We start from the raw sequence: 21,764 nt of genomic DNA on the forward strand, positions 1-21,764 counted from the left end.
ACACAATTTTTAATAAGTAAATTCCATTTTTGGGTCCCCCTCATATTTATGTAACAGCAGATAAACCTATGGTGTTTATTATTTTAAAAGGTAGTAAATAATGAAAATATAAATTGGCTCATAATACATAGACAAATGCATGGATAAATGATTTATTACATTAGCATTGTTTATGATGACTAGTTGATTTCATATTAACATTCAGTTCCTTTGTCAGAGTAATTCTACCCTAGGTATACCATAGGTTTTGCATAGCATCGAGTCTTATATTTTTCAAATCTACCTTAGTCGTCACCAATGCTATGGCCTCCAGAAATGTTCACTCATCTGTGTCCATCCAAGTAATTCAAGGATACAAGCAGAGATGAAATGTTCAAGTTCCATTGAATGGAACGTGTGATAGTAACTTTTGATTTTTTTTTGTCCTTGGAAATAATTTAACTTGTCCATTCAAATATAATTGCTTCTAGCATGATGGGCAAGTACATATTTTTAAAGACAAAATTTACTATTTGGTTTATGAATATATTGGAATGACATGACCCTTCCATAATAACAATTTTAATTTGTTAGTCATAATTTACTGAGTCTTTTAATATACCACCAGATTCCCATAAATAAAGGGATAATTACAAACTAAACTTCCTTGGGGGAAGAAAATGCAACTCTGAAGTTGGTTTTAAATCAATACACACTGCGTGTAGGCTGCAAGTAAGCTCGGAGGGATCCGAGGTGAGGACCGCGCCGGGTGGGCAGGTGGGGTGTGACCGAGCCCCACACCTGAGGGGGCCCCTCCCTCAGTGCTCTGTGGTTCTGCACGGCTCTGCCCCTGAGCCAGACATTGAACTTGCCTCAGTTTGCTGAGCTGCTCTCCCGCTACCCTGTCTGAGAACGTTTGCTTTTTGATTTCCCTGCAAAGGTGTTTTTTTATTTGTGATAGTTGTTGTTTATTCGTAAAACAACATCATAGAACAGAGGCAGTAATAATTTATAGGCTTGTCTCTTTACATAAAAAGTTGGACAATAAAAATAAAAAGCAAAAAAAAGTAGGAAATTGTATGTGAAAGGTTTGCAGATGAGAGTTTGATGGGTTTTTAAAAGTAGAAAACCATTTTTTAGAGAAGCTTCAAATATTCAAAAAAGCTAAAAGGATAACCCTTTATTGTTGTAAAATCCATCGTATAAAATTAAGCATAATATTTGTAGATGGATTAATGCTTCTCTATGTTAATAGTTTGAGTCAAGAGCATAGTTTACAGAAAGAGTACATAAAATATATTTAACAAATAAAATACACTTAAGACATTTCCCTCTGAACATTATCTTAAAGCTCATTTATGTCTGAAATTATTGAGAGGGAGCTTGTATTTCTACAGTGAAATGTTTGGGAGTATTCTGTTAATCTTATATGGAGAAATTTTATAAACTCTTTCGATCTTCACTAGAATAGGGTGAAGGAGCCCCCTGAAGCTATCATTTCATGTGACTCGGGTGGCAGAAGCGCTCTGATTCTAATATGACACTTCTCCTTCCACGCCGCCCCACCGTTGACCGGTGCTCTGTCTGAGACTGGCGTGCGTGGCCTGCCCACTGCACGGAGCAGAAGGAGATTCCGGTTCGGAGGGGGCACTAGGAGTACCTCCTGCCTCTGGCTGGCTCGCGGGTCTAGTCATTCTTTGGAGTTCATTTCAACCGGAGCCCGACAGGTGGTTTTTAACGGGCTTCCAGCACACCAGGCGGAGGACAACAGGCTTGTTACAGGGCTGTTTTGTGGCGATGCGATCTGAGGGCCATTACAGGCGGGAGGCGGCTTCTAACCGTGACTGCGGGCTCGTGTCCTGGAGGCACGTGTGGGTCTGATGAGCTGACTTGGATGTTTCCAGGACGGCCTGTGATGAGCCAGAGTCTCAGGCTTAGCGTTTTCATGGACATATGCTCTCATTCCATCACCCAAACACAGAGAAGAGGAAATGTGAGGACAAATTGAGGCTCAGGGAAGGTAGGCAACTTGCAAAAGGCCGTGCGCTGGGTAACAACCTGGGTGGAGACTGGGTTTTCACCCAGCAGTTCCGAGTCAGCTTAGCGTGTTCACACCGTACTGCATTGCCGTCCGAGCCTGGGGGGCATTAAGAGGCCCAGTCAATGCCTGGCTGGTGTAGCTCAGTGGATTGAGTGTGGGCTGCCAACCAAAGTGCCACAGGTTTGATTCCCAGTCAGGGCACATGCCTGGGTTGCAGGCCATGACCCCCAGCAACCACACATTGATGTTTCTCTCTCTCCATCTTCCTCCCTTCTCTCTCTAAAAATAAATAAATAAAATCTTTTTTTTTTTAAAGAGGCCCATTCAGAGCCAGAAACGTTTGGTAAGAGATCCCCTGTACTTTTTAAAACTAGGAGACTTCTGTCTTGTCCTGTGAACATTGTTGCCAGTTCAAGGATTAGTTGGCCCTGTGCACAAGTTATTGAATTTCTTAACCTTAGCTTTCTCTCTCTAAAAATAATAAAAATGATATTTCAAATGGTCACCCTGGAGTGTCAAGAAAAATTAATGTAGTAATTATGGTCATAAGTCATTCGAAGATACTATAGAAAATGTCCAACTGGTATAAATCCAGGAATTCTATTTTTATCCTCCCGCAGAGCCCCGAGCCGCCTCCCCCACCTCCTCCCACTTGCTCTGCGGGAGGCGGCCCCGTGGCCCGAGGAGAGCACTGGTAATGACATGAATCCAACTTGCCGTTGTGATGAACATTCTTCTTTGCCCAAAGCGCGGTTCCTTTTTTAATACACAGTGACTATGAGACCCACTGACTTTTAAATAATGTCTTTGATAAAATCATAATCATATGCCTCCATGGATCTAAGTTTCTATATCAGCATATATATTACATGATCGTCATTATTATTTGGTCAATGAAATGTTAATGCTTTTAATACAATCATGCTATTTTTCTTTAATAGACCTTATGAAGACAATCTTCAAATTAGAAAAGAATATAGAAATATGTGATGATAAAATGCATCCAGGAATAAAAGAAAGACTTAGTAACTTAAACTATAAAGAGCAAAAAAAAATGATTGAAGAATAGTGTAGCAAAACAAATTTGTTTATCATGCTAAAACATTCCCATCATGTAAGTAACTGAATATTTCTTAACTTCCACTCCTTTATTTGTTAAAATGGACTAAGCAATAAACTCTAAGTGTTAGGGAAGAGAAGTGAGAAGCAAATAGGTTATCACTTGAAATATTCAATTATAAGTTACTGCCCAATTCAAGTGAATTTCTTCAATTAAATTTTAATTTTAATTCACTGTTTGATCAGTAGTCAGTAGTAATAGTTATTAGTAAAATAGTCAAATATTCAGGTTTTAATGATAGTATCTACCACAGTTCCTGTCTTCATGTATAAATTTACTTTGCACCTAAAATACACTATCATAATAGTCAAAAATAAGTTTTGATTTTTTTTTTGGTTAATCTTACAACCATAGCATACCTGATTTGAATGAGATCAAATAGGAAAAGGGTATAAAACCTTTTACTCATAAACATTATTTGCCATATTCAAGAAAAAACAACACTTTATACACATTTTTTCTATCTTAAAGTAAAGGTGTATTTATCATTCATCTAAGTTTTATTTTTAAAAAATTTTTTGAGTAGGTATCATGCAATTGTATTCAGCAAACCTACATTCAACAAGAAACGATGTCTGATATACGCATAGGAAACTTTGTAATTTTTTTCTTTTTGTTTTTGTTTTGCTAGAACTTGGGAGAATAAGATTGCACGAGCAGACTATGAGGGAAAGTGCCTATCTATGCCAAATTAGACTCACGGCATTTTCTCTGAATATAGTCACCTGTCTATGGAAATAAGGCCACGAATATAAAGTTATGCTTTCTAAAGACATAAGGAAACGTTTTCATGCTTTCTTTGTTGACTAAGCTAAGTCATTTTTGACATTTTATTATTGTTGGTGTATTGACTAGAGATCTCCATAGAACAAATTTGATTCAGGTTTTCTATTACTGACAGTTAGAGATAAGATTAAAAACACCACACACATGCAGAGTTTTAAAACTGCTATTCAGGGAGTGTCATTAGTTTTCTACAATTCGTATTTCTTAAAGATAGAAACAGATATATATGTGTATATATATATTTGGAACTTTGCAGTGTTTAATATCTTCTCTTTTCTCTCCTAATGAAGGGAATGACTGATCTCTGTGACTGTGGCTGTTGAGTAGAAAATACATTCTGTGGGTATAAGTTTCGAAAAAAAAAAGAATGGGTCAAACGTTTTATTTTTAATAGTATATTGACGTATGTTTTACATATAAAGTCCACCCAACTCAGATGTAGAATTCGTTGGGTTTTAGTAACTTCTCCCATCAGTCACTGGGACGTGCTTCTCCCAGCAGGCACTGGGACGCCTCCCCCACCCTTCCCCGCTCTGCCAGAGACCCCCATGCTCACTCAGACAATTAATCTCCATCTCATCCTCAGCCTTGACCAGCCACTCCTCTGCTTCCTGTCCCTGTAAACTTGCTTTTGGTGAACAAGTCATATGAAAGAGTTCGCATCGGACATGGTCTGAGAGCTGCTGGCAGTTTATACCTGAATAGCAGGAGAACTTGTGGAATGTGGTGTGGGCTGGGATTGGTTTTCTAGGCAGAGCTGACAGGACACGTGAATGCCTTGGATGTGGAGTCTGAATCTAATAGAACAGTCTTTCAGAAAAGATTCTCAGACTCTTTTTCTTTTTGATATGTGTGATTAGGAGGATGGCAATCTTACCACAACAAAAAATATTCAAGGGAAGCAATCTATGATTTGTGTTTGCCACAATAGTTCAGATACTCATTAGAAATGAGAGTGAGGACATAAGTAGGCGTTAAGGTATAGTATCCGGGAGGAATCCTCACGGAATAGGGGGTTAAACGGTCTTCAGGGATGAGGTCCCCTAGGGAGATAATAGACAGCAAGAATGAGAGAGAGAGAGAGAGAGACAGAGAGAGAGAGAGAGAGAGAGAGAGAGAGAATGAATTACTCAGAGCCTCTGGATACTCTAACAGTCTGGCATCCACCACCCACAGGGCCCAGGGGAAAATAAAAATGTTTTACTTTTATTTTCCTTGTTCAAAGTTCTACTTTCTGATTTATTCTGTGAAGCTAGCATTACCCTCCTACCAAACCGGACAAAGAAATACAAGACTGCCACAAACCAGTACCTCTCATAAACATATATGTACAAATTCTCAACCCAATATTATGAAATTGAATCCAATACTGTATAAAAAATTATATATCATGACTTAGAAGGGTTCATCTCAGCCAAGCACAGCTGATTTAAACTTGTGAAATTTAATTAATGCAACCCGTCACATCGAAGGTCAAAGTAGAAACATAATTGTACCAATAGAAGCATAAAGAAAAAATGTTTCAACATCCATTCATGATAAAAATATTAATGAACTAGGAATAGACCAGAATTCCTCAACTTCAAAAAATATTTACAAATAACCTGCAGCCAACATCACAACTGATGGTGAGAAACTCAAAGCGTTCTGCCTAGGCCGAGGACCAAAGCAAGGGCGTCTCCTCTCGTCCTCGCTTTTCAGTATCACACTGGAAGTCCTAGGAAATACAATAAGTAAAGGAAGGAGGTGCACATATCAGGAAGAAAGAAATACAACTGTGTCAAGAATACAAACACAACGGGTATGACACCATTAGTTGGAGCATCGTCCTGTGCATTGAAAGGTTGTGGGTTCGATCCTTGGTTGGGGCTCGCACAGGAGGCAAGCCATGGATGTTTCGCTCTCACACTGATCTCTTTCTCACTCTCCCCCCTTCCCCCTCCCCTCCCTTTCTCTCTCTCTAAAATCCTCAGGTAACAATTAAGAGTAACAATAATAATAAAAAGAATACAAAACACCTCACAAAGACACTATGTTTTAGATATATATTCTTATTTTTGTCAGTTAATAGGTATCAAGCAAACATTGAAGATATGTAATAGAAATCTCAAAAGAAGTCTTTGTTTCGAGATGACATGATTGTCTATCTATAAAACCTGAAAGAATAATGAAAAAATTATTGGGACCATTAAGTGATTACAGCAGCAGACAATGTTTATACACAAAAGCAAATATAATACTCAATAAGTCAAACAATAATATGCAAAAGTCAATTGGAACAAGTGGAATTTGAAATTACTAAGTGAGAGAAGACAATCTAAAAGGCTTCATACTATATGATTCCAATTGTATGTCATTTTCAAAAAGGCAAATCTATGACAACAGTAAAAAAAGATCATTGATCGTCATGGATTGAGAGGAGGAGCCAATGAATGAGCAGAGGGCAGAGAGGATAGTTAGGGCAGTAAAACTGTTATTAATGATACTCAGGTAGTAGATACATGTCGTTATACGAATTTGTTAAAATCCATAGGAATGGCAAGAATAATCACTTTGTAAACTATGGACTTTGGGCGATCATGATGGCTTGATGTAGGTTAACTGGTTGTGATAAGCTTACCCTCTAGTGTGGGATATTAAGAGAAGAGAAGGCTGTGTGTCCATGGGGAAGGTGGCACACGGGGCACCTCTGCACCTGGGGACCTCAGACCACCGTACGACAATACAACGTAGTGATAAACCGTTACGGATACCTCTAGGATGGCAGACGATGCGATGGAGCACGGTCCTTCCTGAGCAGGAAGCTCTGTGCCAGTGCACAGTTTGCACGTCCACGAGGCAGCTCTGTGACAGAGCTGGGGGAGACGTCAGAGAAGACTGCGCCCTGGAGACGCTTGAGGAGGTCACAGCGTCAGTGACTGAATGAATGTCTCCGCACCGTATTCACTGTGGAGCCTCTAACTCCCAACGGGACTGTATTTGCAGACAGAACTGTTAATAAGATAATTAGGGTTCAATGAGGAAACAACAGTGGGACCCAGATTTGGTAGGAGTGGTGTCCTTCTAGAAGAAGATGAAGAGATACCATCTCTTCTCCCCCCAACTCTCTCCCCCCTCCCCCTCTGACCCTTCCTCTGCCCCTCCCTCCCCCTCTCTGCCCCATCTCTCTCCATGCTTGCACAAAAGAAAGACCACCTAAGGACATGATATGAGAAGGCAGTTGTCTACAGGATTAAAATCTCACCAGAAACCAACATTGTTGTTACCTTGATCATGGACTCCTAAATGCCAGGTCTATAATGAAACATCTCTGCTATTCGAACTACCCAGGCTGTGTTATGGCAGCCCTAGACACCAATACCAAATAGTTCAAAGAAGGGACAGTCACTCTGCCTAGTGCTCACTGTCCTCTTTTACTGGTTAAAACATAATACATGATTCTCCTCAAAACTGTTCAGAAAATACAAAAGATATTATAGACAAAGTAAAGCATAAATATAATTTGAATCTCACCCAATCTGAAAAATCTGATATGGCTAATTGGTATGTAACCACATCTAGCATTATCCTGTAGACACTGCCACGTAGATTAATTCCCACTTTTAAAAATGTTTACAATATGCCAGGTACTAGGCAGAGTACTTTATGTGGTCATTTCTCACTTGATTTTTGAAGCAACATGTTTGTTTTTCTTCTTGTTGTTTAAGTTGCTTATTTGTTATAAAACTAAAGGAACTGTAGAACTTTATTTAAATGCTTTCTTACTGACAGATGTTTCTTAAAAAATTCCTTGAAAGTAAATTAACATAATAAAGATTATAAAGATTTTTTACATTATACTTAAAAAAAAAACTACCGCAGCAATAAAATGGTATAGAAGTTAACACACACACACACACACACACACACACACACACACAATGCTACTAATAAAACTGGGAAAATCTGAATGTGACTGGTGGATTTCATCAATACTATCAATGATATCCCTCATTGAATATTGTAATATGGTTTTACAAAACATCACCTTTCAGGGAAACTGGGCAGATTTTACAAGGAATCTTTCTGTGTCATTTATTTTCAATTTGTATTGTTTTTATTACAGTTTGCATTCAGCACTGTTCTTGGAATTAGTTTCGGGCGTACGGCACAGCGGGGGATTAGCATTCCCTCCAATAAATCGAGCGCCCACCTGGCACCACAGGCGGTTAACCGCATTTCCTATGGATGCGTGTGTGTTTATCCCCTTTTACAGGTGAGGTACTGAGGATGAAGGAGTTCAAGTGATGTCCCTGAAGTTTCAGAACTAGAAGATGTGGTTCTAAGTTTCATATCCATGCCATTCCAGCTCCAATGTTTTGAGTCATTGGACTCTGTAATTATTTCAGATGCGTGTCTTCCGTATTTTGAAAATGCTTTTTTAAGCATCTGAAGAATACGTTCTGTGCCCTGTGCTTCTCTCGTATGTTCTTCAGTATTCAATAGACTGCTAAGCATATGTTTGTTTCTAATTAAGTTCTTAATTTAATTGAATTTGCCATATGCTCTTTGCTACTTCATCATTAATTTATTTCTGCTATTGATTTGAACTTAGTAAAAATATACATGATCTCCACTGATAAAAACATTCAGACGTGATTTATGTGGCTTCATGAAGATATTGTTTTAACAAAACAATTTTAGTTTATATAATCAAGAACAGAATTTCTATAATTATTTTTTTCCAAATGATATGTGTCTAAAGTTTAAAGAAAAGTAAAATTATTGGTCAATTTTTTAATTATACTATTTATCAAATGATGACAAAATTGAAAGTATGAGCCAACTAATATATATTTACAGGCTCCCTATCCTCTTCCCAGAGAACTCAGGGGCTGACAACGGCAGAAAATAGTGCAGAGTGATTGCCTTCCGTCCCCTCCCTCCCCTCCCCTTTGAGTTCCACCATCTCCTTGTGAGCATTCAGGCCGCAGCCTCTTTCTATGCTGATTCTTGTAGGGACACTTAGAAATTTCTTTTGTTGTAATACTTCTTTACCTTGTTTCTGAAATGTCACTTTATATGGATATCTTTTTTCTCTGACATGGCACCAACTGTCCAATGGTCCTATAGGCATTGAGACAAAACAATCAGCCAAGAAGAGTTTGGAAGCAAATGATCATCAAAGGACAAGGTAGCAAGTGATGACCTTTTTAAAAACAGGGAATGTAGAATTCGTTCATATATATGTTTAGAAAAATAATACCAGAACATAAACTTTAGACAATAAACTTTAGAATACCCTTAATAATTAATTATTTTGAAAAAATTTAAAAAGATTTTATTTATCCACTTTTAGACAGAGGGGAGAGAAGGACAAAGAGAGGAAGAAACATCAATGTGTGGTTGCCTCTCAAGCGCCCCCCACTGGGGACCCGGCCCACAACTCAGGCATGTGCTCTGACTGGGAATCCAACTGGCAACCCTTTGGGTCACAGCCTGTGCTCAATCCACTGAGCCATACCAGCCAGGGTTTTCTTTTGAAATTTTCATAACTGACATAAACATTGGTTGACGTTCTGGAAGCAAATATGTAATATTCAAATATTTGATATGAAGAATGCATTAATTTAAATGCTAATTGTTAATATTAAAAATAGCACAGGGATATTTAATTTAAGAATTCCAAGCACTATAACCAGGTGACATGTGACCAACGTGACTCTAGCCTGCACAGCAGTGAGTACTGTTAGCTGAGTGTTTGCACTTGGCAATTAACTGTGCATTTAAGGGCGATAACTAGTGGATACTTCGAATTTCCAAAAGTCACTGAAAAAATTAAAACTAAATTACTCTAAACTCTGTGATTCAGAGCGTTAGTTATGTAAATTGTCCTCCTGCCCCCTCCATCCTGATTCATCTGAACCGATGGCTGTAGGTATGGAGGCATGAAAATGTAAGGATTATCTGATATCTTGAGCAGGAGAGTAACTCTGTCTAAAAATCTAAATGTAGAGCAAAGAGAGGCTTTAGCTAAAGCATACTGTTAGGAAATATCAGATGGGATAAATGAAAAATTATACATTATTTCTGTTAAAACAATGTTCCTTAAAATATAGTTATAAAACAGTCTACATAAATATACTGATTTAATTCCAAATTGAAACATAATTAACTGGCAAATTTTGAACAAAGGTAACTCAAGTAATTTTAACAACAGGCTTACATGGAAAATTTTAAAATTATAAAACACTTTAAAAAATCACCACTGTACATTGGTTATGTTATTGGATTAATTATCAGATATTACTTAATTCCAGATACTTACAGATTGTCATATTTCATCCCTTATGTTTCATTATAAATATAAAATATCAGGAATTATGCCTTTTTTCAGATTTCCAAATATATTCAACGAAGCTCTAAAAATGACAAGTCAGTTTTATTCTTGCTGGCATATAGACAAATTATAACTTATGACGTTATGGAAATGTTAAAATTCTATATGAGGTGGGTGGGCATTGCAATAGTGTTGGTAACTGAGGTTAGTATAAAACCAAAGCAACACAGCTTTGTGGGGTCAGTGGGCATGGCCCGCCCCCTCTCGTGACGGAGCATGGCCGAGGGCCAATCAGAGCGCAGCTGGCCGGAAGGAATGGGTGTTGTTTGGGAGACAGACTGTACCTTCCTCCTGACCATCTTTTGGGAGTGGGTTTTTGTCCTGTGGTTGCCCCTTCATTTTTTCCTTACAATGAGGTGGCGAAGGTTAGAGTCATCCATAGGACAGGCGCCTCCTCTGTCTGAGACCCCTTTACACAAGTCTCAGACACAGGGGGCTGTGGTCTCTCTCACTGGGACCCCCCACCCTGGGCACGCTCCCCTGTGGTGAGAGTAATAAACAGCATGTCCACATTTGCTAGTCCTCCCCTGGTTTTTTTCAGAATATCAGTAACACTTTAGCAGCTCCCCCGTTGGAGCACCTGAGGCACCAGCATTCTATTATTGCACGTACAATAGTTGCAACACATTTTTAGAGTGAAATAAATATGACACAATTAACAGAGGTAACAAGCCTGTGATATTCTTAGGAGTGATTATGTCAAACTACCAAAGTATTGGTTAAAAAATCACATTAGGTCTAAGAAAGTATAGACCGACATTCTTTTTTAATATCCAACATGCCTTTCCTTCATTCTCATTTTCCTTGAGCAAATTTAGCACTGATATTATATTGGACTTTTTTAAATTACTATTTTCCCATTCTCCAATGGAGTGTTTTACATTTAGTGTCTACGGGAAGAATAGATAGATAGTTAGTGTGAATATAAGAATAAATGCATGTGCGAACAATTGATTTCTATTATTCGCTGATTCTGAACTTGTGAATTTGCCTACTCATTAAAATTTATTTGTGACCCCCAAAGTCAATGCCTGCTGTCCATTCCCAATCATAGAGATAAGCTCAGTGCCTCTAAAAATGTGAGTGATTCATATGTTCCCAACCAAAGTAAAAAAATGCGATACTCTGCCCTCTAGATTCAGCTCCCACACCGCAAACCTGTCCTTTTCATCATTTGCCTAGTGTCACACTTTTCATATTTCTGAGCTTCTTGTACTTAATTTTGCTGTTTAAAAATGGCCTCTAACTGCAGCGCTGAAGTGCCGTCTGGTACAAGAAGGAAGTCACAAGCCTTATGGGGGAGAAAGGGGGTTACTTGCATTAGGTCAACTCCCTTCAGCCAACAGTTACAGTGATGTTGGCTATGAGTTCAATGTAAACAAATCAACAATGCATATTAAATAAGGTGTCTTTGAACAGAAGCACGTATAAAACAATTTAGGTGTTGATCAGCTGATGAAAACAGTGCGACCAGAGGTTCACAGGAGCCCACCCTGCATTCCCCCTGGGCACGATGGTTCAGCACATACTATATAGAACACACTGACGTGGGTAACAATGGTTGTCTTGTTACCAGTTTCCTCCATGTTGATGATATGGACGTGTATACTTTCCTACAAGTTAGGAAAGTATGAATATTTTGCACTATACGTCTGTGAGGAAGGTAAGTTTTAGTTACTTGGGGTAAAAGACATTTCTCATACAACCTTCGAGTGCTGTGGAAATAAATATAATTAATGGATTTTTGAACCTGTCAGTTTTTCACAGTTTCATCAAAAGATGAAGCAGTCCCATACCCATCACATATTTTTAAGGTCTTGTTAACTTTTTAAAAGATGTGCAAACCATATGAATATTCTGAGAGTACTGAGTGTAAATCTCTTTCTTCCCAAATGCACATGTGCTTAGCTTGCTGGCAGGAACCAAAATGCTAAGTAAAATTTACACCAAATTATTACCCTCCGGGTATGACATTCAGGAGCACAGTACAGGGCGTGGCACACCTTGGGAAGTGTGTACCTCTAGATGCGTCATCTTCCTTGCTCTGGATTCTTTTTAAAAAATTTTTCATTTATTTATTTAACTATTTTAAATTTTATTTTTTAGATTACAGTTTACATTCAGTATTATTTTGTATGAGTTTCAGAGATGCCTTGCATTCTTATATCGGACTGTCTCATAACTCCACTATCTGGATGTCCAATCAGCATCTGATGGGGATCTCAGTATGATTTCTCCCTGAAATTTGCGTTCCCTTCTGTCTCTTTGTCACACTTAAGAGCAGTCCATCTTTCTAAAGTTCAGGTCAAACGTCTTTGTCTTTCTTAACTCTCTTCTTTACCCCACACCCTGTGTCCAAGTCACAAAAACGCCCTGTTGGGGGCAGTCAGCCCTTCAGAGAGATGCCAAAAACCCAGCCAGTTTTACCGTCTCTGCTGCCACCAACTCAGCCCATCATTTCTTGCTGTTACCCCAGCTCCTCCGTTGTCCTCTTCCGTCCATCGTCCAATAAGCAGCTGGAGCAATGTTTGAAATATTGAAATCCTGTGTTTGTCACCAGTGAAAACTGCCTAGTAGCTTCTTAGCTTGCTCAGGGTCAAAGTCACTGCCTTTCTGTGGTCCACAGACTCTTTAGAATTGGACTCTATCAACCATCAGCCTTGGTGGTTCTATGCAACCAAGTTCCCCTTTTAACTAAAAAGCAATAAAATAAACTAAGCCAAGAAGGTAATTTGATTGTAAACATGATTAAGTAAAGAATATAGGTATGTAAGTAAGCCAAAGAATTTGGTATGAATGAATATTTAAGTAAATATAATTTTGCAAAATATTGATTTTTGCTATATTGAAAAATTATGCCTATAATGTTTTTGATATTATAATGATTTCTACTAAAAAACTGGTGTATAGCTGAGAGTTTAAAAAAATTTGAACAGTGTTTATTTCCCTCAAGAAGTAGTAAATAGACACATAAACTCCGTTTCCAGTTACCTCCTTAAATTATTAAATAGCCTTAGTGAATTGAAGTAAAATATTGTAAAAGTTGCTTTTTAAAAAAATCTTTATTTGCAGTATTCAGTATATTTTATTTGCTCATTTTCTCTCATTAACTTCCATAATGCTCTATTAATAATATAGTTAATACTGAGGTACTGTTTGCACTGATATGAAACCATGGTCAGCATGGTACCATTAGGGAAAATAAAATTCCTTAATGTTTATGTGTTTTGTGTGGAATCTATGACAAAATCATATATACAGGTAATATAACTACATTTTCTCAGTTTATTTTAAGTCTTTATATTTTACCTCTCCTAGTAGTTGCAGTGGTAATACTCCTGACAAAGTTGTGAGAAAGAGACTAAAATATCTTAAAAAGTAATTAGGAAGAGTAAAATATAAATTCTTGCATATGTGATTATTAAGTTGAACATCTTTTTGACCTCAAACAGTGCATGCTGTACAACATTTACTTTCTACAAATCATTGCAGAGTGTGGAAGTAACGAAAGGGTCTTCCAGCTACCATTTTAATTTAGAATGGATCCCTTATAAAAATGCAGGGCAAAAAAAAAGTTAATTTATTATTTGCAAAGAATATAACAGAGCAGAAGAGTGAAACGCCCCTCCACAAAGAATCGTTTTTAGACCCAAGTGGAGAAAGAGAAAAGCGTGGGAGAGAAAAAGATGGCGGGAGGAAAGGGGGGAGAATGACCCCAACCCCTGGGCTGTCTCTCGTGAGGGGCTGTTATTTGTATTGATTTCAGTTTGCGAGTTCTCGCCGCCCCTCTCTCCGCGGCCCACTATGCAATCCATAAATAATAAACACATTAGCAGTGAGCCATTCTTCCAGCTGCGAGCTTAGCGCCCGCCCCAACACATTGATCCACCACTGAGCTCCGCGTCATCCCTGTCTTAAAACGCACTTCATCGTGGAATCCAGGCCCTAGAACTTGAACTCTCCGTGCCCTGCGATTCTAACTACACCCCCTATGGAGTGCAAAACGAAAGGATCCTTACCTGCCAACTACATCAGCTCTTGTGGTTACGTGTGCTTTAATTCACACACTTGCTTCTTTGCCCTTAAATCTTGACTCGAGTATTGAATGTCTAAGGCAAGAACTGTTATTACACTGTACAAAGTGTGACATATGACCTCTTTCTGGGTGCTTTTGATGGGAACCAGACCATTTTCTCAAAGTAATGTAACTTTGTTATTTGCCACATAAATCTTTTTTGTAAGGTTTTATTTATTATTTATTTTTAGAGAGGGAAGGGAGGGAGAGAGAGAGAGAGAGAGAGAGAGAGAGAGAGACAACAATGTGCAGTTGCTGGGGGCCCTGGCCTGCAACCCAGGCATGTACCCTGACTGGGAATCGAACCTGCGACACTTTGGTTCCCAGCCTGCGCTCAATCCACTGAGCTACGCCAGCCAGGTCACATAAATCTTTGAGAAATGGAAAGCTTCAACTGTCCACAGGTAACTAAATGGTTGGTGTATAGACCCGATGAAGAAAAGAACGTGACTAATGTCCATTAGAAAGTAACGTCAGTAAAGATCATTGGGAATTAATAATAATTCATTAACCAATATGACATCAGGGGTTCCAGCACTTCGGAGAACCGGACAGGCATATCATATATTACATATATAAGGATCTTTCCCAGTCTTTGGAAGAATCATCTTATTTTTTATGATTGTCTTTAATCTTGTTTGGTAGTAGTATAACAATGCATCCGGGAAACTGTATAAATCATTGGTGTACACCTCAGGGAATTTCAGAATGTCAGCACCCTCGTCATCCCGGCACCCGGAGAAGGAACCAGAGCATCGCCAGCTTCCCCAGAAACCCCCGATGCTCTCCCCGCTGCCACTGCAGGGGCCTGATGCCGGGGAAGCCGCGGGGGCTGCAGAAGCCCAGCGCTCCATCGGTGCTCACAGTGAGGTAGCCGCGCTCCGGGAAAGCCACGTGCCGTGCACATAGTCTGCGGAGCAAGCTCACCACAATTCGGAAGCAAAACCCTTCCTTCCCGCAGTGTTTTTCTAGCATTTTCTACAGAGAAAGCTTCAGGACCAGCTGAACAGGAAGCATTGTAAGGGTCCATATTTATTTTCTACAGAGGTTGACTTTCATTAATTAAGGATGACTTCTAAGTATTTGATTTCCCCCCTGGCTTCTCGTGTATGGAGTAGTCCGGAATTTCTCATTCCTGTATAGTATTGGATTGCTTAAATATACTACAATTTATTTTACCATTCAGTTTTTGTTGGACAGCAGGGTTATTTCAAATCTTGGGTTATTCTACATAGTGCTGGTATCAACATTTCTGTACGTATCTTTGGTAATTTTACATGCTGGGTGATACACTATGCGTATATTCACTTCAGTAGATATTGACAAATGGTTCCGGAAAGCACCAGTTTGCACTATCACTCACTCATGTCTGAGCATTCCAGTTGCATCCTGTCTTTACTGGTACTCGGTATCGTCTACCTTTATTTTATTTTATTTTATTTTATTTTATTTTATTTTATTTTATTTTATTTTATTTTATTTTTCATTTTACCTCTCCTGGTAGTTGCAGCAGTAATACTTACCATGCTTGAATGTGATTGGTATTTCCCCAATGACTAATGAAGTCAAACACACTTTCACACGATTACGGACCATTTGGGTGTCTATTTTGTTTTGTAAAATGTCAAGTCTTCCCATTGTTTCTATTGTGCTGTCAATCCTTTGTGGTGATGTGTGGGAGTTGTTTTTGCACACCGAACACCAATCAGCTTGCACTTTTGATCATTTAATAGTGTCTCTTGGTGAATGAAGCGTCTTATTTGAACTTAATACAGTTTGTCATTTTTTACATTTTATGATTAATGGCTTTCGTAATGGTTCTGTGTAAGAGAACTTTGTCTTTTCCAAGGCCATCAGTACGCTCCCTGGTATTTTCTTCCAAAAGCTGTATTATTTTAACTTTCAAATTGAGATTTATAATCCATGTCAGACATAGATTTTGGTGAGGCTGCGCTTTTTAATTATGATAACTAGCACAATCTCCAGTTTCCACTGCATAGCGCCACAGTTTGAGACACTTGCTTCCAGGATGGCTTTTGGTCCACGTGTAAGCACGGGCTCAACCGAGAGAGAGGCCATGCAGCAATCAGAAGAGGGAACGTTTAGTGTAAAGATTATGAACTCTAACAGCAGGCTGGAATAATGATGGATTGGCTCATAAGTAAAGAGAAATCTAAAGGGTGTAGGGGTATCAGACATAGGGAGCCATCACTAGCCTTCGTATTGACCTGAACACCCAGGGGAAATCACCACACGCATTCCCACCCTGGGCTGGCATCCAGACCTCACTGGACAGGGTGCCACCTGGGCTCCTGTGCCGGCAGGAAGTTGGCCGTGGCGGATGCTGGAAACCCACCCTCCAGGGCCCGGGAAGCTGGACCTGCTCTGCCGAAGCTCTGAGCTGACCAAGGGAAGGTGGGGGGAGCTGCTGGCAGCTGGTCCTGCCGACCCTTATCGACCAGTGCAGGTGCCTTGGGCAGGACGAGCTGTGCACACGGACTGAGCCGCGCTCCAAGGAAAGCCACGCGCAGTGCGAGAGTCTCCACAATCAAGCAAGCGCGCCACGATTTGGAAGTGATACCCTCTCTTCCCACAATATTTCCCTGGCACTCTCTACAGAGAAAGCTTCAGGACCAGAGGAAAAGGAAACATTTTAAGGGCCCATATTCTTTTTTCTATAGAGCAGATAAAACAACAAAAAAAAAAGACGGTTAGTTTGAAACCGAGAGACAATGCATTGGTGATGGCGAGGTCACTTTCAGGTTCAGAAAAGAACCAGGCAGTTAGATAGTCAGTTCTTGATCTGGCTTTAACATGAATGAAATGTGGCCATTTCTGTGACTCAGTTTGGACGGTAGATCGATTCCTCCCACCAGCGAGCCCTTCCTTGGCAGATGAAGACCACGCTGTACAGATAATTCGGAAATAATTATGCAGGTCCAGACTGTGCAGTCAGTGGAATCAGCCTCTATTGGAAAACCAGGAACTCCAGGCCTCATGGATTCCTTACCAGCCAGGAACCGGGCACAACTTATTAAAATGCAATACATTAAAAACACTCATTTTCCAAGGTGTCTCTCCTAAAGGGCACCAAGTTTACTAGAATCATCACTGATTTAAGTAACATCACCTCTCCTCTTATAGCTGGGTAAGGAATTAAAATGTCATTTAAAGAAAATAGACTGTTTGACAAGCGTCATCTCCTGAAATACCTTTAGCTCTATCTGTGTATAGGCTCCTTGGCTTTATTTTTTGAATATGTACTTCATATTAAAGACTCTGTTTGCTTTTGTAATATTCCATTCTCCCACTTTTCTTTTGGTCTGTGACAATTTATTTTCTAATGTCACCATTTCTCAATATTGCACCTGTGGTTCACACACTTTCAAAAATTACTTTTTTTTTATAAAATCTCATCTGCTTCTATGACTTCAACTCTCATTTCTTTGTGAAACATATAAGTCTGTTTCTTCAACACTTTTGTCATTTTCAAAATTCCAGAGTTAAAAATTTTTAACACTGGTACAACTGTTACGCCTTACTGCATTGCCAGCAACTCAAGTTAAACAGAACCACACATTTCCCCATTGAATGTGTCCTCATCCAGAATCCAAAGTCTTCTTGCTGATACAACCGGTTGGCTAGTCATTAACTTTCTCTTCACTTCTATACTTCACAGTCTACCACAGCCGTTACCTTTTCATATTTTTTAGATTCTCGATGCTCCTTCCTTTATTCTTTCATTCCATATAAACAGTAAAATTTCCAGAGTACAAAGAAAAGTGGCATATGGTGTTTAAATAAGTTGTCTTTTGAGGATCTGGAGTACAGGTTAAAAGAATTAAAGATTCTATTTTCTAGTTATTGATAAATTCAATATATGTAATAAAATGTCATAGGTCTTGGAATACATTCACAGACCTTGAAGCCAACATTCAGGTTTAGATTGCAAGGGATAAGTTTTAAAGACAGCAGTTAAGCCTAACACACACACACACACACACACACACACACACCAGGAGGAGAGACTAAAGACCTCATTAAGAGCCTCACTCTAATGAAGAAGAGCAAATCGAGGACAGAGAAGGTAAGCTGACAGATACTGAAACGGTACCTTAGGGTCAAGGAGAGAACTTAAATATGATGCCTCTTGAGGAGAGCTCGATAGGAAAAGTTGCATGATGAGAAGACAGGTTGCTCCCAAGGGAGGGTAATACAGATCAGCTGTTAAGGCCAAAACTAAGGATCAAATATTGGATTGTGGACTGTAAGAATAAATCTATGTAAGTTTTAGGTTTAAGTATTGAGTCAGAACTGGTCTATATAAAGGATAAGTAAATGGTTTAGGGTCCATATTTTTTTGTTTGTTTGTTTAATTCCTCACAGCTATTTTTAGGTAGCACTGGAGGTTCTGCAGAAAAACACTGGAGTGAAAACGTGTGAACAAGAAACCTGGCCCCCACGAGGAGAGTAAGCTCTTGGGCTGGCACCATGTGAGAATCCGCGAGCGTGGGGGGGTCTTTTGCTCACCTCGCTGAGCTGCCTCGTAAACTATTAAAGAATGAATTATTTAGCTTCCTGTTTCAGAAGTGGGAACTGAAAGAAGGTTAAGTGCCTTTACCAACATGTAAGAGTGGTTCAAAATAGAATTCTTAGAGGAGTTCTAGGATCCCTGGCAAACTGCTACAGTTGTTTAAGATTAGATGTGCCATTTTCGAACATTTCAAGTGAGCGGTACTGCTTGCCTACCCACAATATATTCAGTCTGTCAAATATTAACATAAAACAACATCTTTCTTAGTGCAATGATTAAGTACTTTTTTACTTTTTTAAGTAAACAAACCATATTTAATCATCTAAAAAAGTGCCGAGTAGTATGCATATTAATAATTACATTTAAGAATATAAATTAATAACTCAATTGTTAATTATTATTCAACAAATATTTATTGAGGTCTTATTATTTTTTCAAAACTGCATGTAGCCCTGTAAATCCATGTAAGAAAAGGATTTTAGAGTTTGATTTCCTGAGTTAAAATTCTTGCCTTACATTTACTCTCTTTGTAAAAAATGTAGGGACATAATTTAACTTCGTTCTTTATCTATGAAAGTAGATGATGATAATACTAGGTTATTATGAGTATTAGTGAACTTAAATATTGTGAAGTAATTATAACAGTACCTCGCAATGGTTATTGCTAAGTAAAGATGTTTCTATGGAGAAAATATATAATAAAACTAAACATGGTGTACAGGGTTCAAACCACTGCGCCCTGATCCTGTGCCACGATGCTATATCAAGAGACTTATTAATGGTCTGAGAGAGAAAAAATGTCCCCTGTATCCTTCTGAGTTCTTAGCTGAGACCCTGATGATAAATGGCTGATTAATAAGATAAAACAAAACAGCACTTTATTAACATGTACCCCTTGTATGTATATGGAAATACCCAGGACAAATGATGGTGTGTGACAAAGTATGTCTGGGCATGGTGCCCACTTCTAGTCTGTCCTGTGACAAGAGCCCTCTTCCCTGGCTGATGAAACTCCCAGGAGGGGATTTAGACCATTTGAGTGCCTCTGGGAGGACCTGTCCTTACCAACTCTTGTATGAATAACTAGACAGTTCAGGGACAGGTCTCCGTCATTGTGCCCCAGGCCAGGCGGGATTGAGATCCCCGAGAAAAGGGAAGCAGATGACGGAACCCTACAAGGAGCCTCGATTTCTGCTTTGGGAGAGCCTGTAGACTGCACTGTGGGGAGCTGACACCCCGAGTCCAGCAGTTTCCCTGAGTGAAGGACACTAAAATTAGTGTTCAGTACAGTTAAGGCAGCTAGAATTTGTGGGTCAGAGTACCCGAGAGGAAGGAAATCCGCAGAGGAAATACTGTCCCCGGATTCAAGGTCTCTGAGTCTAAATCCCAGTCCGTACATATTCAGGGCTGAACCCCATAAGGCCAAGCAGGCTCACAAGGAACTCATACAGATCTGAACAGCCAGGACAGTGAGAAGCTGCTGAGTACCTGAGGCACAAAGCAAAGACAAAAGAAGGGTCGGTCACACCTTAGCAGTAGGGTGAAACAGGCGTTTCTCAAGAATAATGACATACTTCTGTCCCCCATCTCAACGTAAATGAATAAACAATTTAAAACCAAGCCCAGGAAATATTGATCTGTATATAGCTGAACTGTCTATTAGAATAAAGTCCAGCATACTTAAAAAAGATGCAACTGAATTTAGCACAGAGCAGCTGAGAATGAATAATGTTCACCATGTACTTGGCACTTAATAAACATGCAAAAAAGTAAAAAAAAAATGTGACCCATATTAGGGAAGAAATCAGACAATGAAAAAAATCTAAGGAGTAAAAATGATGGAATTAGCAAAGACTCTAGAAGAATAAAACACGATTTATGTTATAAAATTTCCCTAAATGGGGTTAAGGGCAGAATATATCCTAAAAATGCAATGACTGGTGAACTCAAAAACCCAATAACAGAAAATACTCAAATTGAAGCACAGAGATAAAAAAGTGTGAAAAAAAGTCTGGGTGACATGTGAGACAGTAACAAACATGTAACGGAATTCTCAAGGAAGGGGCAGAAAATGAATCATATTGGAACATATTTAACATTTTGTGAAAACCAGAGGCCTAGGAATCCAAGACTCAGTGCGACCTACGAACAGTGCCAAAATGAAGGTCACACGTACAACCTCACATCCCAATCAGCTCGTTGAAAGCAAGGCGGTTAAAAACAAGCTGACGCATTCACACACACACAAACTCACACATGGCACCATCTTTACATGCTGAGGGACAAAGATAGACATTTTTATGACCTCCTTACAAGAACTATGCAACCTTTGACATGTTGAAATAAGAAACTGTGGACCTTCAATTCCAAGGCAGGAAACGTTTAAGCAAAGGAGAATAAAGACTCAGGTGAAGCAATCAGAGTGACCCAGCTGCCCACAGATGTCAATTTTTATAAGAAAAATTGAAGGGACATCTTCATGCTCCAGGAAAGTGGTATCACATGGAAACTGGGATCTTCACAGTAAGAGAGGAATATTTTTGTTTGAGTGGAAATAATTACTTAGAGCAAATATAACTAACGTAGGAATTATAATGTATAAAAGTAAAATATATGGCAACAATGGAATAAATGATAGGAGGGATCTCTATTGTCAAGCTTCCTTTAGGTGAACTGTGATTATATTTTATGAAGGTAGATTATAATAATATAAGAATATACATTACAAATTCTGGAATAAACACTAAACACATAAAATAAAATGCACGTTATAGTGATTATGCCAACTATGAAGATAAAAATATTATCCTAAAAATATATTCAGGAGGAAAACAAAGGAATAAAGAACAG

This window comes from Phyllostomus discolor, chromosome 11, assembly GCF_004126475.2.
Source record: "Phyllostomus discolor isolate MPI-MPIP mPhyDis1 chromosome 11, mPhyDis1.pri.v3, whole genome shotgun sequence".
NCBI classification, from domain to species: domain Eukaryota; kingdom Metazoa; phylum Chordata; class Mammalia; order Chiroptera; family Phyllostomidae; genus Phyllostomus; species Phyllostomus discolor.